At 47.6% G+C, this 7,288-nt stretch overlaps 1 long non-coding RNA gene across 1 annotated transcript; it reads left to right on the top strand.

The window, feature by feature from the left end:
* The first annotated feature begins 1,369 nt into the window (after positions 1-1,369).
* Positions 1,370-6,779, top strand: LOC139179987 (uncharacterized). The gene is made up of 3 exons (XR_011564295.1): positions 1,370-1,745; positions 3,409-3,507; positions 6,578-6,779. It is a non-coding gene; the product is annotated as an uncharacterized lncRNA (long non-coding RNA).
* The last annotated feature ends 509 nt before the right edge of the window (positions 6,780-7,288 follow it).

Here is a 7,288-nt window from a genome sequence, read left to right as displayed (position 1 = left end):
GACTGATCTCCTTTAGGATGGACTAGTTGAATCTCCCTGCAGGGCTGTTTTCTAACCTGTAACTAGAGGATGGAATAGGGTGATGGTGAGAATTAAGTGAGTTACTGTATAGAAGGTACCTGGCATATAGAAAGCATTCAACAATTGTTTGCTACTAGAAGACAATCCCGGAGGTCAATCTGCCTTGATTGACCCTGCCTTGGGGAGTAGGGTGGGTAGGGAGATCTGTCTTCTGTGGTGTCAAGGCTTGGAAGAAGAGAGGGGCAATGTCCTTCACCCCAGGAAAGGATTCCCACAGTCCTGGCATTACTGGGTACATTCAGGAGGCCTGTTGGACCCAGGCTAGGGCTACTGCCCTGTCAAGGCAGGTGAAGGCTTCACAAAAACACACCCTCCCAGGACAAGACCTCTTCCTACTCTTCTCTCATCTTTGAAGTCTTTTCTTAAAGGTCAGTAAAGCAGAGAGACCTCTCTAGAATTCATCTCTGGTGATAAGTGCAGCAGACATGGGATCTAAAAATAAACCTTCATAAGATTTCAAGTACACACTTTCCATGACAATTCAGATCACAATTCTTTTTTCTTTCCTGGAGCAATGTGACCTGTGGTGAAACCCATCCCCACCCAGGAGGAAATGTCAGAGGCTTTCAGAGTGTGGCACTGCATCCTGAATTTGGATAAGGCTCCACTCTAGGGCCCAGCCTCGCCAGAAGGCCCTCCAGACGCCCCTTTCCATCCCCACCCCAGGGTATACCTGGCTCTCCTGCCTGCACCCCCCACTCCTAGCTAGGCTCCCTGAACAACCTGCCCCCCACTCCTAACTAGGCTCCCTGAACAACCTGAGCCCTGCGGCAGCATTTCGCAACCAGAAGCCAGCAGGGGGAGGAGCAGGTAGACACCTTGTTACATGTCACTGTTTCCTCGGCATGTGGCTCTCAGACGTGGTGTCTGGGAACCACAGAGACTGACTGGTTTAACGGGTCTGGGGCTAGCCTAGTGCGCACACAGGACAGTGAGGAGGCGTTGTGGACTGCCCAGGAGAAGGATCGAAATTTGGGTGTCCAGCAGCTCAGTGGGCCCACTGGGACAAGCCAGCCAGGGCATACTCGGAGATGGCTATCTCCTCCTCAAAGCAAAGCAAGGAAAGCTCAGCGGGGCGCTGGGATCCGTCTCAGGGCATCAGCCTTCTGGGGCGTTCCAGACCGGGGTGTGTGGAGAGGGAGGCTGCTCGAGGCAGGGAGGGGAGAAGCAAGAAGGTGGGGAGGAAAGAGCGTTTAAGAGTAGAGGAGAGAAGAGTAAATGGAAAGAGAAAGGAAGGGAAGGGAAGGCGGAGCCAGGGGAGGGGCGAGGAGACGGTGACGAAGTCGCGCCTCGAACTTCCCACGGTGCACCCGGTGGGATCCTTCATTCCCGCAGGGGCACCTGGAGAGGAGGTGTAGGAGCCGCGGGCGGGACTGAGAGGGGAGAAGGAAGGAGCAGGGGAGAAAAACAAAGGGGTGAGAGCTCGGCGCCAAGGCCGGGAGGTTTTACCGACGCCCTAGGGGGTGGGGTGAAGGAGGTGGGGCGCGGACCGGCTCCCACGTGCGCCCCTAGCGCCTCTCAGCCCCGAGGCGCGTCCCGCAGCCGCCCGGCCCGCCCCCTGGGTTGCCTTCCATCTACTGTTTGCTCCTGGCTTTCAATTCAGTGGTGGAATGTTTCCACCATTTCCTTCCTGAGGCTGAAGTTGAGGCCCACTGTCTCCGCTGGTATGAAATATTATTGTTGTACTCTTGCTTTTGTCTCTGGTTTGTGATTTGAGGATGGAAAAGGTGCATTCTCTCATAATTAATTTAGGTAGCTGTCAGTGTGGTCACAGCTGGCCCCAGGCAAAAAGCGGAGCCTGAGAATTGAGGCGATGGAAAGGAAAGAGTAACCATGGCCCAATGGAGCCCCAATGTGAGCCTTATTTAACCCACTGGAACCCGCAGGCGCTGCCTATGCCTCTCTCCAGCACCCACTGCGCAGAAATACTAACTACTAAACATTTGCTATATCGCCTCATTTAACCCCACAGTCACCCCGTACATTCGCTTTTACAGTCCTTTTTTATAGGTCAATAAACTTGGGAGAAGGCAATGGCACCCCACTCCAATACTCTTGCCTGGAAAATCCCATGGATGGAGGAGCCTGGTAGGCTGCAGTCCATGGGATCGCTAAGAGTCGGACACTACTGAGCGACTTCACTTTGACTTTTCACTTTCATGCATTGGAGAAGGAAATGGCAACCCACTCCAGTGTTCTTGCCTGGAGAATCCCAGGGGCGGGGGAGCCTGGTGGGCTGACATCTATGGGGTCGCACAGAGTCGGACACGACTGAAGTGACTTAGCTTAGCTTAGCTTAAACTTAAGGGAGATCAACCCTGAATATTCACTGGAAGGACTGATGCTGAAGCTGAAGCTCCAGTATTTTGGTTATCTGATGTGAACAGAGGACTCACTGGAAAAGCCCCTAATGCTGGGAAAGATTGAGGGCAGAAGGAGAAGATGGCATCAGAGGATGAGATGGCTGGACAGCATTACCGACGCAATGAACATGAACTTGGGCAAACTTTGGGAGATGGTGAGGGACAGGGAGGCCTGGGGTACTGCAGTCCATGGGGTTGCAAAGAGTCAGATACGATTGGGTGACTGAGAAACAACCAGTTACAATTTGAAGAGGTTAAGTAATTTACTTGCTTCCAGCAACAGGAAAAGCTCAGATCTGATCTCTGATCTCTCCTGTACACCAGGCAGCCCCTCCTGATACCTATCTTTGGAATCCCAACATTCCCAATTTCCTCCATCCCCCTCTCTCCTTATCTCATCCACACTGAGGTTCCAGGCCTGAAGTGTCCCCTTCTCCTCCCTCCAAAGAATCTAAATCTCAGATTGGGGCTTCCCTGGTGGCTCAGTAGTAAAGTATCTGCCTGCCCATTGATCGCACATTCAATCTCTGGGTGAGGAAGATCCCCTGGAGGAGGGCATGGCAACCCATTCCAGTATTCTTGCCTGGAGAATCCCCATGGACAGAGGAGCCTGGCAGACTACAGTCCATGGGATCAAAAAGAGTCAGAAATGGCTTAGCAACTAAACAACAGCAAAGCCTCAGTTTAAAGGACCAGGTCTTAAGGAAACTGATATAAGTGACAGCCAGGAAGGCAGAGCAGTAGTTTGGGCACAGCAAGCCCCACCAGTGACCCCCTCCCCCACCCCACCAGCGCTCAAGGCTTATAGAGCAGCCAGGCCCAGTCCATCCCGAGGCCCTGCTTTAGGAGGTGGGTCTGGAAAAGAGGAGTGGCTGAACCTTAGCTGAGAAGCTCCTGTGTGCCTGACACGTCCTGGCGTGTTCTGCCACACACTTCACAAATGTTACTCCTTTATCCCTCACAGCTACCCACGAGGGAGGGGCTTGCTACTCTCCACATCTCACACAGAAGGAAACCAGGGTCTTCTCGGAGGTGGAAGAACTTGCCCTAGGAAATGCTGCTAGTGAGTGCCTGATTTGGAATTGAAACTCATTTGTTCAATCATCTGTTCTTTCATTAAGTGTATTTTTATTCTTTATTGTTTTTGCTGTGTGCAGGGATTATGGAAATAATCCTTCTTTCCCTCACTGCTTTGCTCCAAAGCAGGTGAATGTGCTCAGTTGCCTCAGTCCTGTCCAACGCTTTGTGACCCCATGGACTGCATCCCACCGGGCTCCTCTGTCCATGGAATTCTCCAGGCAAGAATACTGGAGTAGGTTGCCATGCCCTTGTCCGGGGATCTTCTTGACCCAGGGATCCAACTCAGGTCTCCTGCATTGCAGGTGGATTCTTTACCCACTGAGCCACCTGAGAGCCCAGGTGAATCATTTCAGTTCAGTTCAGTCGCTCAGTCGTGTCCGACTCTTTGCGACCCCATGGAGTGCAGCATGCTGGGCTTCCCTGTCCATCACCAACTCCCAGAGCTTGTTCAAACTCATACCCATCGAGTCGGTGATGCCATCCAACCATCTCATCCTCTGTTGTCCCCTTCTCCTCCTGCTTTCAATCTTTCCCAGTGTCAGAGTCTTTTCCAATGAGTCAGTTCTTCGCATCAGGTAGCCAAAGTATTAGAGCTTCAGCTTCAGCATCAGTCCTTCCAATGAATATTCAGGACTGATTTCCTTTAGGATGGACTAGTTGGATCTCCTTGCAGTCCAAGGGACTCTCAAGAGTCTTCTCCAACACCACAGTTCAAAAGCATCAATTCTTTGGTGCTCAGCTTTCTTTATAGTCCAACTCTCACATCCATACATGACTACTGGAAAAACCATAGCTTTGACTCAGACGAACTTTTGTTGGCAAATAATGTCTCTGCTTTTCAATATGCTGTCTAGTTTGGTCATAGCTTTCCTTCCAAGGAGCAACCGTCTTTTAATTTCATGGCTGCAATCACCATCTGCAGTGATTTTGGAGCCCAAGAAAAGAAAGTCTGTCACTGTTTTCATTGTTTCCCCATTTATTTCCCATGAAGTGATGGGATCAGATGCCATCCTCTTAGTCTTCTGAATGTTGAGTTTTAAGCCAACTTTTTCACTCTCCTCTTTCACTTTCATCAAGAGGCTCTTTAGTTCTTCACTTTCTGCCATTAGGGTGATATCATCTGCATATATTAGGTTATTGATATTTCTCCTGGCAATCTCGATTCCAGCTTGTGCTTCATCCAGCCTGACATTTCACATGATGTACTCTGCATAGAAGTTAAATAAGCAGGGTGACAGTATACAGCCTTGACGTACTCCTTTCCTGATTTGGAACCAGTCTGTTGTTCCATGTCTAGTTCTAACTGTTGCTTCTTGACCTGCATACAGGTTTCTCAGGAGACAGATCAGTTGGTCTGGTATTCCCATCTCTTGAAGAGTTTTCAAGTTTGTTGCGATCCATACAGTCAAAGGCTTTGGTGTAGTCAATAAAGCAGAAATAGATGTTTTTCTGGAACTCTCTTGCTTTTTCCATGATCCAATGGATGTTGGATTTTGATCTTTGGTTCCTCTGCCTTTTCTAAAGCCAGCTTGAACATCTGGAAGTTCTTGGTTCACGTACTGTTGAAACCTGGCTTGGAGAATTTTGAGCATTACTTTACTATCATGTGAGATGAGTGCAATTGTGCAGTAGTTTGAACAATCTTTGGCATTGCCTTTCTTTGGGATTTGAATGAAAAGTGACCTTTTCCAGTCCTGTGGCCACTGCTGAGTTTTCCAAATTTGCTGGCATGTTGAATGCAGCACTTTCACAGCATCATCTTTTAGGTTTGAAATAACTCAACTGGAATTCCACCACCTCCACTAGCTTTGTTCATAGTGATGCTTCCTAAGGCCCACTTGACTTCACTATCCAGGATGTCTGGCTCTAGGTGAGTGATCACACCATCACGGTTATCTGGATCATGAAGATCTTTTTTGTATAATTCTTCCATGTATTCTTGCCACCTCTTCTTAATATCTTCTGCTTCTGTTAGGTCCATACCAGTTCTGCCCTTTATTGTGCCCATCTTTGCATTAAATATTCCCTTGGTATCTCTAATTTTCTTGAAGGTGTCTCTAGTCTTTCCCATTCTATTATTTTCCTCTATTTCTTTGCACTGATCACTGAGGAAGGCTTTCTTATCTCTCCTTGCTATTCTTTGGAACTCTGCATTCAAATAGGCATATCTTTCCTTTTGTCCTTTGCCTTTCACTTCTCTTTTCTCAGCTATTTATAAGGCCTCCTCAGACAATCATTTTGCCTTTTTGCATTTCTTTTTATCGGAGATGGTCTTGATCACTGCCTCCTGTACAGTGTCACAAACCTCCGTCCATAGTTCTTCAGGCACTCTGTCTATCAGATCTAATCCCTTGAATCTATTTGTCACTTTCACTTATTATCATAAAGGATATGATTTAGGTCCTACCTGAATGGTCTAGTGGTTTTCTCTACTTTCTTCAATTTAAGTCTGAATTTTGCAATAAGGAGTTCATGATCTGAGCCACAGTCAGACTGGGAGCCCAGGTGACTGGACATGAACAAATCAGTACAGTTGGGTGTTGTAGAATAGCTGCCATATCCAGTCACATGCGTGGACCACAAACACTACACAGTGGCCAGTTCTCCTTAGTGGGAGGCCGTGGGAAAGTGGAAGGGAGTCAGGAAAAAAAGAAAACCTTCTTGAAAGAGACCTATGCAGCCAGCACTTTTCTTCCCTCCTCCCCCCGTGTTGCCTCCAGAAACACTGATATGGGCCTCAGAGTGGCCTCAGAGTGGGCCTCTTTGAATGACTCTTGACTCCCTTGCTTAGGGCCACCTGACCTCACTGCTGTATTATGAGGATTATTAGATCATTATAAAGTGCCTTGCATTTCTTGGTATATTTAGACCTAAATATACAGGAATCACCTTTTTTTCTGCTTCTCCAGTTCAACAGGACATGATTTTAAAATACGCTTGACTTGAAGAATAAGGATTTTTTTAAAAAATGTGGGGAGCCTGAGGTAAAAATGGAAAAGAGATGAAACCCAAAGTATTTTCAAGGTGTCTTTCTCTGTGTTTCTATTTTGCAGGTTTTAAAAGCAGAAGTAAAGTGTAAAGAAGAGGGAAATGGCTCTGATGCAGCATTTACATAAGAAACACATTCAGAAAAAAAGAGGCTGTGATTCTGAAAGCGTCCGTATTATACCGCACTAAAAATCTCCTCTGGGATCGGTGGAGGTTTAAATTAGCTGGGAAGAGGAGGAAATAAAATCTGTCTTTTCAAATTGCAAATCTCTCCCAAACTGAACATTTCGCCCGAGGAAACGGCCACACTGTGTTCAGGAGCAGACAAAGCCCTCTTTGAGCGAGGGCCCCACCTTCTCCAGCCTTCATTACAATTCCCTGCCTCCTCCTACATCCGCTGGACAAGTCCTGACACCGCGCTCCTGGGCTATGTCTTAGTCATTGAGAGAGATCTCAAGGAGGCCCTTGTTTTTAGTGGGTGTGCAGTTTGCTCTAAAAATGTGTCCACCGCCCATGTAATTGACTTGAGAAATCAAAGTCAGTGGAAAGAGCGCAAAATGTCATCCACTTCTACAGGTTTCTTTTATGAATGGGTGTATTCATTTATGTTTTCTCCAACCGCTATCAAATATTTGCATGTTAAACTGCAAAGAATTTCACAGAATGCCATCAACACAGTGTTCTGGTTGTCTGTGGCTACATAATGCACTTCCCTGAATGTGGTGACTGAAACAGCAACCATTTTATTATGTATTGTGATTTTATATCTCAGGAAG

The sequence above is a fragment of the Bos indicus genome, chromosome 3 (genome assembly GCF_029378745.1).
Source record: "Bos indicus isolate NIAB-ARS_2022 breed Sahiwal x Tharparkar chromosome 3, NIAB-ARS_B.indTharparkar_mat_pri_1.0, whole genome shotgun sequence".
NCBI classification, from domain to species: domain Eukaryota; kingdom Metazoa; phylum Chordata; class Mammalia; order Artiodactyla; family Bovidae; genus Bos; species Bos indicus.
This window is presented reverse-complemented; position numbering and strand designations above follow the sequence as displayed.